This window comes from Hypomesus transpacificus, chromosome 26 (assembly GCF_021917145.1).
Source record: "Hypomesus transpacificus isolate Combined female chromosome 26, fHypTra1, whole genome shotgun sequence".
Lineage (NCBI taxonomy): Eukaryota > Metazoa > Chordata > Actinopteri > Osmeriformes > Osmeridae > Hypomesus > Hypomesus transpacificus.
In genome coordinates this window covers 1,921,142-1,931,285 of record NC_061085.1, presented here as the reverse complement: position 1 = coordinate 1,931,285, position 10,144 = coordinate 1,921,142, and the positions used below count along the sequence as shown (strand labels likewise).

At 41.1% G+C, this 10,144-nt stretch overlaps 1 long non-coding RNA gene across 1 annotated transcript; it reads right to left on the bottom strand.

The window, feature by feature from the left end:
• Positions 1 to 741: 741 nt before the first annotated feature.
• LOC124487639 lies at positions 742 to 1,247 on the bottom strand. The gene is made up of 3 exons (XR_006958410.1): positions 1,212 to 1,247; positions 1,016 to 1,118; positions 742 to 857 (listed from the first exon to the last, which is right to left on the bottom strand). It is a non-coding gene; the product is annotated as an uncharacterized LOC124487639 (long non-coding RNA).
• Positions 1,248 to 10,144: the final 8,897 nt, after the last annotated feature.

Genomic DNA, 10,144 nt, shown 5'->3' with positions numbered 1-10,144 from the left:
TCTGATTGATTGTTTACAACTCAAAATACGAGTGAAGTGTAGAATGAAATATGATGTCTTTCATTTCCCATGCAAGAAGCATCCTCATAGCTGAATCAACGAATACATTTGGCAGACCGGTGTAAAAATTGACCTAATCTCTATGATTTATACGTCCTTTTAAGTTTTCCCATCTCGTGATATTTTCAGGCATTTAATCTACTCACATTGCATTCTTTCACGAGTAAAGAACCCCCAGCTAACACATTTATGTTGCCCTTACGTTGTCGCAACCTCACGCGATGTCCAAACATACGTTGCCGCAACGTCTTTGGCGACGTAATCTTGTGACGTGGCCAGTCCGTAACCGCGACGTCGTGGCAACGTTATTTTCCGACGTTGCCAGTCCGTAACCGCAACTTCCTAGCAACGTAATTTTCTGACGTTGCCATTCCGTAACTGTGACGTCTTGGCAACGTTATTTTTGCAACGTGATCAGTCGGTAACCGCGACCTCCTAGCAACGTTGTTTTGTGACGTTGCCAGTCCGTAACTGCAACCTCCTAGCAATGTAATTTTCCGACGTTGCCAGTCCGTAACTGCGACGTTAATTACTAACCTATATTTCTCAATTCTATTGCTTATATGTGGGCGGTTCATATGCAGACCTCATTTGCCCCAAATGCTACTTGTTCTTGTATAATAGACTACATAGACAACTTCAGGAGGACTATGTTTGTGTGGTGTGTAGCATACTCAAGCTAATCATAAACAAGGCAGCATTTCCATGTAACATTCAGTCATTTTATTTCAAACAAAGTGCCAAACAGTGAATTAACATCTTCTGCCAGTCCCCGCTACAGGTCCTGCCTGTTGGCCCTGACAATGAAGCACAAAATAAGTTAGTGTCCTATCAACATAATTGCACGTATGAAAAGGGCTATACAAGTCATTAAAAAATCACATCTAGAATAATATACATCATCAAAATAATATTATGGGATTCTAGTTTTTGGTCACAGCCATGATTCATTCACCTGGCTTGTCTTGAATGGACTGCCGGGGCGTGTTTGAGTGTCTACGCTGTGAGGAGCTCCACAGCCTTCTCTCCCAGTCCAGTCTTCCACTTCATCACAGCATCTGCAATTAAAAGTCATGAACTTATTGTTAGCACCAATTTGAACGTTGAACGCTGCGTGTAAGCCATAGTTCACAGCATCTCAAAACACCTACCACTCTTTCGGTTCTCCAGCACCTTAAGGCGCTCCTCAAGGTCTTGGAGTTCAGCCTGTGTTTGGGCCACCGGTAGGTCCATCACTGGCACCTCTTCAGCGTGTCTGCCCTGTGGTCGCCTGAATAGGAGAGCCTCTCGCTGGTTTTCCTCCAATGTCTCCATCTTCTGGAACATAACCTGTAATGTGTCTGTCAGTAAAGACAAGTAAACAAGTTTACAAGAGTTAACATGATTGGCATACACTGTGGTTCTTCTAGATTAGCTGTAACATTGATGTAAATAACACATGTTACCTTGAATGGTTGTATACAAAGCATTAGTTAGACAACATTTGTTTTTTGACAAATATGTATCCCCCTGCCACGATCAGAACAACTTAAGTATGCCTTACAATGAGTTTGGCAATGCTATTGAGAAGCTTTGAGTGTCTTATATTTGCACTTGCCTGGCTGCCAGCTGTTTTCCTGGACCCCATATGGGTTCTCCTCCACCAGACCAGAGTTGACACCTAGGGGTCTGGTGATGCAAAAGTTTTAAGTCATGCTTTTGCTTCAAAACAAAGCCTTTAGGGTTGCCATGGTTCATACAATTATTGTCACTGTTATAAACGGTCATTCATTACTTTACCATAATTTCCCAGGGACACAGTGCTAGGCCGTGTGACGGTGGTAGGATACTCTGTACAGAAATGAAAGTGGAATGTAGTTTAAGTACATAGTATTAGCATTTTGATATTGATATAAAATGAGTAGCATCGCACATGTGTGATCGTTCGAAAGCAGGGCCCCACAGCTAGGGTTGCCACCCGTCCCGTATAATACGGGACCGTCCCGTATTGAACAATACAATTTACCGTCCCGTACTGAGTCAATACGGGACGCAATATGTCCCGTATTTTCGTGCTAAACCTACTCTAATGCTTATGTTACGTTTTCACATGCTCCTACATGAGAAATAATATCATAAAACCAAGAGTTTCACGAGACATGGTAACAATGACGTTGAGTAACAGTGACTGCCTGTCATTCTGATAATCAAAATAAGATAGTCCCACGTGTAGCACGTCGATGATGATTGTAATGACTTGGCATTCTTATAATCAAGTTCCTGCCTCGATCTCTTAAAGGAGCCCTGCTCTTTTAACAATTGTTCTGATCAGCTTGATGCATTTATCTTCACAACTAATTGTATTGTTAATTTAATTTCACAAATAAATTAAATATCCATCATAGTGGTCTTTGGTGGTCAACCAGGTCATTTGCTAATTTTGAGTTTATCAATGGTTTCTTGCTTCTTCCAAACTAAATAGTAAATTTTGACAGACCAAACAAATTTCACATGTCCAGGATCTGGTGTTTTAATCCTTAAAGCCCCCACAAACAATCAAAAAAATACTTAACTGTGATTCATATTTTGTTCAACAGTAGACTTCCAGTATAGGATTCAGTATAAGATTGTGAAAGAAAACTCTTCAAATTGCACAGATGCCAGTTTATTATTATGTTTAGTCATGGGTCAGATGGCTGAGCAGTAAGGGCGTTGGGCTATTAATCAAAAGGTCGTTGGTTCGATTCCAGGCCGTGCAAATTGACGTTGTGTCCTTAGGCAAAGCACTTCACCCTGCTTACTTAGGGGGAATGTCCCTGTACTTACTTTAAGTTGCTCTGGATAAGAGCGTCTGCATTAATGTTATGTTTAGAGTGGCAGAGGAATTTGTTGATGCATAAAAAGGCACAATTTGGTTAAGAAAACAATCACCAGAATGCAGGAAATGAAGTATTTAACACCGAAAATCTCCTGGGGGGACAACCCCCAGACCCCCGCTTAAATATTTCCCCCCGACATTGGCCAAAGCCAAGGCGTCCCTTATTTGACCACATTGGAGGTGGCAACCCTACCCACAGCGTAGCGTCGCACTTGTGTGATTCTGAACATTACAACCGACTATTTTCCGATAAACAAACTATGTGACAAACGCTATAGTTTGGCTTCAAAATTTACAATTAGTAGGCTAACAAGTAACACTAGCAGATAGGAGCATTGCTACGAGTATTATACTAGGTTGCTGGGTAACGGAAGCTAATTAATGCTACATAGCTGTAACAAAAACTTTCCAAAACTGCCGTTTTGGAAAAAACTCACTCGTGGAAGCGTCGGAAATATTTATAACTCACGCATCTTAAGGTTAAAACGAATAAACTTATTCAAAAACAGATGTCATGTACAAATTGGAAGAATTCATGCCATGACCGACTGATCAAAACGTGATCAGCCACGCGCTAGCTCCACAGTCTTTGAAAATCCAGGGCTAAATAAAGTATTTTCGGACAAGGTTTTTTCTAACAGTTCTGAACGTTTATTTTCACTGATTCTTTTGAGGGTGATTTGTGAGATGCTAAACTTTGATGTATGTATTTTCAGTATTTAAACATAACTTTCTGGAGGGTTTAGCCTTACCTCTACATTATACTAGCTCTACTACTAGTAGCTAGCGAAATCCTGACGTAAACAATGTGAATCTGAAACAGATAACGTCACTGTGTCCAATCCCGACCAGTTTTTAGCTAAGATTCTGATAAAATGCCACTTCAAATATTGATAAAAATAATCGTATCACGTTTTCAGCTGATTTACTGATTTCACGTTAAGCTGTAACTTCTTACCTTTCGAGCTAAATATTGTAAACAAAATTAGAGTTGGCTTATCCTTTACTAGAGCTGGTAAAAAGACCCTGGCGTCGGTAAATTAGCCGTACGCTACCCTTGTCCAAACCCGACCGCACTTATACTCGTAGTAAACACTCGCTGCTGCTGTTTTAAGAGGATATTAACTTGATCCAGGGTCACCAAACTGACTATAATGCTGTCAATATATACGGGGAAAATAAGGTATCACGCTTCAACATCTCCAAACTATGCGATAAAATCTGAATTTGACTGTTTACCACCACCTGCTGGATGATTTATTGAACTCTTCTCATGTCAGAGTAAAAAGCGTCGCCCGAGCGTCGCCCGAGTGGTCTTTTGGCTTTCTCTCATCGATGTAACTTTCCTAAATTATTTAGACACGTAAACGTCCATATATGTTTATGAAATTTGACACGTAGATTGTTTGGTATGCCTAAAATAATATTACTTACACTTTGCTAGCGATTGCAAAAGAAAATGGTGGCAAAAAGACCGGAAACTAGGTGTCCAAACACCGTTCGGGTTTGGACAATAGTAGTTTACAGCGGTCGGAATTGGACACAGTGACGCTAGTGCTAACCAGGCTGAATAGCCTAAATGTCAAACCTATACGTAATAGCATGCTCCATCCAATGTCAGAAAATATGTTTATATATTTAAATCTATTTCTGTAAAGAAACTCACCTTTGAAGTAGCTAATTTCCAGTTGAAATCCATGCGTTCAAGACGTTTGAATCCCTGCAAACTCATTTCTGAAATCCCATTTTCAGAGATGCGTTCAAATGGGCATGCGCAAAGTTGTTGCTCAGGGGCAGACTGAGGGGCAGGTTTGCTAAGGAAGAATTGTAATATTCTGTGATGACTTGTCTTTGGAAATGAAACTTAAGAATTTTTTGCTTGCCTTTTGGTCACATTTAACAATTTTGTATTACAAAATTATTGCAGCTCAAATCTGTGTGTCATACAGCTTTGGTGTGCTGGAAAAAGAATGTTTGCTTAATCATGTTACACATCACACATTGATTGCTTTTGTACATGTAAAGAATGAAATACTTATATTTTAATATAGGCCTAAGGCTAAGAATGATATTCCAAATTCAGTCTTTTATTTATTAAAGCTATGTTCCTGCATATGAGAAAATTGATGACCATGCTGGGGCTGAGCTGCACATGAATTACATACATTGTCTACATTTATACGTGCTGGGTGCAACATTTAATATTGTGTGATTGAAATTCATGCAGACTATGGGTACATTACAAAAGTGTCAGAACTGAGAGCAGTCCAGTGTGATCTCTCCATGGATAAACCACTGCACTCGAGATCCGTTGTCCTGCGACCAAAGAGAGACTTAACGGCAACTTAACCCATTGTACCAAAATGAATGTATCCAGCCGACCAAGTGATAACGTCACGGCAACGTTGGCCACGGGAACAAAATTAACGTAACCAGCCGACCAAGGTACAACGTCGCGCCAACGTTGTCCATGGGACCAAAAAATAACGTAACCAGCCGACCAAGGTACAACGTCGCGGCAACGTTGCCCACGGACCTAAAAATTACGTTACCAGCCGACCAATGTACAACGTCGCGGCAACGTTGTCCATGGGACCAAAAAATAACGTAACCAGCCGACCAAGGTACAACATTGCGGCAACGTTGCCCACGGACCTAAAAATGACGTTACCAGCCGACCAAGGTACAACGTCGTGGCAACGTTGCCCACAGGTCTAAAAATAACGTAACCAGCCGACCAAGGTGCGACGTCGCTGCAACATTGCCCACAGGTATAAAAAATAACGCAACCAACCGACCAAGGTACGACGTTGCGGCAACGTTGCCCACAGGTCTAAAAATAACGTAACCAGCCGACCAAGGTACCTACTGGCAACGTTGCCGCAACGTCATGTGTTAGCTGGGCCCCCTTTGAAGATTATTCTACGACGTTACCGGCAGTAGAAGATGGAATCGCGATTCAAACAGTACCATCTGCTAACTGAAAATATGCCCCCAAAAACGTTAATGAGCTTGACATTTATTTAGTGGAAAATCGCTCATTCATAAAAAGCTCACTGGTAGCGATCATTGTCAGTAACAACGCAAAATGCAATATAGCCCTGCCCCTGTGTGGAGTATGGAGGATTATAGGGGCCAAAACTAAATAAATAAATACTTGGATAAATAAATAATTATATAACACAAAGCTTAAATAAATGACACCAAATATATAAATGTTACATGTATTTGTGTGTAGCCTATATATATATATGTTTACGTTTTCATGTGTTTACATTTATTCATTTATACTTACATTTATTCATTTATACTTGCATTTATTTATTTACACTTGCATTTATTTATTTATACTTACATTTATGTATTTATACTTACATTTATCCACGGTGAAACTTCCTGCAGCAAAATAAATCTGTCGTCCCCCCGTCACCAAGTCAGGGGGCGGGTCAAAGCCTCTGATTGGTGAATGAACAGTATTACACACCAGGCAGGCTCAACCAGTCGATCAAGCTCTCTTCAAGCTAGAGGGATCATCTATCGCCTCACTCTACAGCTGCTAGGGGTGTGCGACACTGCACGATGTGGTATAGATCCGATACCAAGGAGAAAAGCAGTGGAGGGGCAAAGTGAGTTTGAGCGAAGTTAGATTGTGTTTGCACAACCACTATGATGTAAAGGGAGTTGTGTACTCAGTGTGGAATGAAACTTAAGTATCGATCTTATCACGCTATCAATCAGGCTATTGATACCAACGTTGGTATCGATAGTTGCCGGGTTTCCCAAACCGGCCAATGTCGGTCTTAAGATCGATATGCCCACCCCTATGCTGTATCATCTCGCTGAGGATCGTGAACACATTTTCATTGATGTCTGTGTCAGTTAGGGCCAATATCATTCCTATAATTTCAGCGAAGCTCTCAATGTGATGTAAAAAAAAGTGAACTGGAAGGTGCCTCCATCTCTTCAGCTTCCGCCAACATTTCGACCACTGTAGCATTCAATATTTCATTCATTGAATCCGCACAAGGTGCTGCCACCTTGGAATAGTCAAAAGCAGTCGATTCAAGTTGAACCACCAATCAGAGGCTTTGACCCGCCCCCTGACTTGGTGACGGGGGGGACGACAGATTTATTTTGCTGCAGGAAGTTTCACCGTGGATAAATGTAAGTATAAATACATAAATGTAAGTATAAATAAATAAATGTAAGTATAAATAAATAAATGTAAGTATAAATGAATAAATGTAAGTATAAATGAATAAATGTAAACACATGAAAACGTAAACATATATATATATATATATACACAAATACATGTAACATTTATATATTTTGTGTCATTTATTTAAGCTTTGTGTTATATAATTATTTATTTATCCAAGTATTTATTTATTTAGTTTTGGCCCCTATAATCCTCCATATGCCTGATGCCTAAACATTTGAAATCACATTTAACGGCTATGGTGCGTAGCCTATCAAAGCATTGTTCATCATTGTTTAATGCATTAGGCTAAATGTTGTAGCCTATGTAGGCTATTTACGTTGATTTTCTATCAATGTTGAATATATTGAACTGATGAGACTAAGAAAATGAGAATATACATGGTAAATCATCATCTTTCCGTTGGGTCAGTGTTACAGGAACGTCTGGTTAAGCACCAAGTCACGCTAAGCCTGACAGTTAGTCTGACCCTGACCAGACTAGTTTCGCAGCCTAAGTTGCCATAGTAACCGAGTTCAAACTACGTTGAGCTAGCTTTATGGAACCGAATGAACAAGAAATGAGTCCGACTAACTGACATAAGTCTGGCTTATTCGGTAAACTCGCTTTATGGAACAGGCCTCTGGTATGATACTGATGAATTCCAGGTTTCTGTATATGTGTGGGGGTTTCTGGAATGGCAGCTCATTCATCACATGTACTGGTGAGTTATTTACTCATGGCTATATCAACCTACCCTTATTGATTTGGTTTGTAGGTAAGGTGCTCTGTCCAGGTTGTTTCTGTAACCTGACAGTTGTTGTTGGATAAATACAGTCAGTAAAACTCTTTCCCGTTGTCTACCCTTACTTGATCCCCCATTCCATATTCCAAAACCGCTGGTCTGTTAAAACAAATGTTCAACACAAAGAGCACAAGCACATAAAAAGATTTTTTTTAAGATACCACTAATAATTATATATGTATATTAAATACAAATTGAAAATGTATACAACATCAATAACTGCTTACCTGTAAACATTCTCATAAATTATGAGGTTATTTTTCACAGGCATGGTTGAATGATCTTAGTCAAGCCATCAATGGGCAAGACATGTGTGGCCCCATACATCACCAACTTTTCATTCTGGTCCATGTGAAGCTTGTGTCCCATGTATTTAGCATGGTAGGGAAATGAGTTTAAGTTCCGTGCCCCCTAAAACAACCATATTTATTTAGGTTGAAGCATAACCATTTTCTGTAAAGAAAAACCATTTGCATCAGCACATGTGGGATAACAATTAAGGCCCGTTGGGCAAAATACTTACATGACAACGTGCTTCGTGGTTTGGTTGCTGGACTGATCTTAGCGCAGCCCCAACTCGACCCTCAGACGCATGAATACCCTTGGTGGATAGGTACCCAGTCGTCATTTTACGTCCAAATGTGGATCCGGTCTGTTGTGACAAAGTGACAAACACACCAACAGACATTAGACAGAAGCCTTGTGACCTTTTTTCATGATGGACGCACTACCTGGTGCTTAAAGACCCTAAAAGTAATTTGTTTCAATACATTTATGCAAAATGTATGTGTGTGTATATGACAGATATAAAAATATGAACTTATATGTAAATATGTTCAGGAATATGTATATTGAAATACAACTTTATATATGTTTAGATTTTTTATTGAATATGAAGTAAATATTTATATCACCACTATACAGTATATACATTTAGTTCTGTGGTTCATGACACAGAGAAACATACTTCTTGTGTACCCACCTCCTGTATACCTTTGGCCACTGCCAATTCCAAATGAGTGGCCGACACAACTCCTTTTAAAAAGTTATTGTCGGCACAAAACCACTTTATGTTGTCTAGAACACCCTCTTTAGACACCAGTGGAAGTCAGGAATGTCGAAATGTCTTTGTATGTCTTCCCTTTCATCTTCATTTCTTGAATAACTTCGCGGAAGGGTTCAAGTGTTGGTGAATTCATATTGCTGGCTTCAATATGTTGCCGTTATCTATGGTTCATAGGTAGTGTTACGCTCGTCGTTGTCTAAGGGGCAATATCAAGGCTAAACCAAAGGCTACATGAAGCAGTGGCAGGCCCTGACAGGTGGAAAGTGGAAACAGAAGACGGGAACAGTCACCCCACTCCAGTAGACTCCCACCCCGGTCTCCAGGACAGCCCAAGCCGCCGTTCGGTTCGGCGGACAGCTCGCTCTCGGTTGGTTGGGTTGATCAAGGTATATAGATTTAGTCGGTATGTTAAGCACGGCGTGTGCAACGTAATATGGATCCGCAGATGTGGGGAAAAAGAAAACACGGGGGACAACCGGTCGCGTCGATGGTGACACTCTCCAAAACAACTCTCAGGTTCCCCCCTTCTTTCCGCCATCCGGGAGTTTAAAAACAATAAACTCCTCCGGTTAATTACCCGGGCCCCAATCGGGACACCGTTCCAGTCTCCTCCAATCACCGCCATGTGCAAGGCCGCCGTGCCACTAAGGTTACAATTAAAAGTTACTCCTGAGACATCTAAACCTCCCTCTCACCCTGCCACTAGGCGTGTGCGTAACAGTAGGCCTACTTTACCCCCTTTCCACCAAAGTGAACCGGGAGCTAGTTCGGAGCTGGTGCTAGAGCCAGTTCGGAGCTGGTTCAAGAACGGAGCTTACTAAGAACCGGTTTGCTTTTCCACGGGCGAGAGCCACCACAGAGCCACGTCATTACGTCACTGTATACGTCTCATATTTCCAAGCAACGCTAGCGCGGTAGCGCCAAACACATCATCAACAATGGCGGACGTTTCGTTGCTGTTGTTGCTCATGGTTTTGCGAACCTACATTGGCATCCAAACACGGCGCATCCGACGTGTTTGTTCAACTCGCCAATTGTATAGAGCAATTATCACCCTACGTCACACAACTGTCAAGCAGTCTCAACTGCGCATTTCGGTTGTAAAAGACGAACTTCTCCCCGGTCTATTACACTTGGAGTGTCGATCAGGTCATC